A 1,026-nucleotide genomic window follows, 5' to 3' on the forward strand; every position below is an offset into this window, starting at 1 on the left:
ACTGTGGTACAGTACCGGTGGGGACAGGTCTGTCACTGTATAACACTATTGTACAGTACCGGTGGGGACAGGTCTGTCACTGTATAACACTGGGGTACAGTACCGGTGGGGACAGATCTGTCGCTGTGTAACACTGGGGTACAGTACCGGTGGGGACAGGTCTGTCACTGTATAACACTGGTGTACAGTACCGGTGGGGACAGGTCTGTCACTGTATAACACTGTGGTACAGTACTGGTGGGGACAGGTCTGTATCTGTGTAACACTGGGGTACAGTACCAGTGGGGACAGGTCTTTCACTGCATAACACTGATGTACAGTACCGGTGGGGACAGGTCTGTCACTGTATAACACTGGGGTACAGTACCGGTGTGGACAGGTCTGTCACTGTATAACACTGGGATACAGTACCGGTGGGGGACAGGTCTGTCACTGTGTAACACTGGGGTACAGTACCGGTGGGGACAGGTCTGTCACTGTATACCACTTGGGTACAGTACCGGTGGGGACAGGTCTGTGACTGTGTAACACTGGGGTACAGCACTGCTGAGGACATGTCCGTCAGTGTATAACACTGAGCTACGGCACTTGTAGGGAAGGTCCATCATTGGGTAACGCTAGGGTACAGTATTGGTTATGACAGGTATGTCACTGTGTAACATTGGGTGAGTTTTAACCTGAGGGTCACCATGCCTCAGGCAATGATCTCAGTTGAGAAGGTAGGACCTGCACGGTAACCTTATCCAATGTGGGAATCGTGCCCACTCTTTTGCCATGGGTTCGATTCACTTTCTAGCACAATGAGCTAACCCCCATCCCAGGCCCCAAGAAGACTTTCCACATCAAGCAGATGTTCACCTGCACATCTGCCAATGTTGTATACTGCATCCGTTGTACCCATTGTGGCTTCCTCTACATCCGGGAAACCAAGCGGAGACTCGGGGACCGCTTTGCAGAACACACACACTCGGTTCGCAATAAACAACTGCACCTCCCAGTCGCGAACCATTTCAACTCCCCCTCCCA

This window comes from Rhincodon typus, unplaced genomic scaffold, assembly GCF_021869965.1.
Source record: "Rhincodon typus isolate 14 unplaced genomic scaffold, sRhiTyp1.1 hic_rhity00004301, whole genome shotgun sequence".
In the NCBI taxonomy this organism is placed as follows: Eukaryota; Metazoa; Chordata; class Chondrichthyes; order Orectolobiformes; family Rhincodontidae; genus Rhincodon; species Rhincodon typus.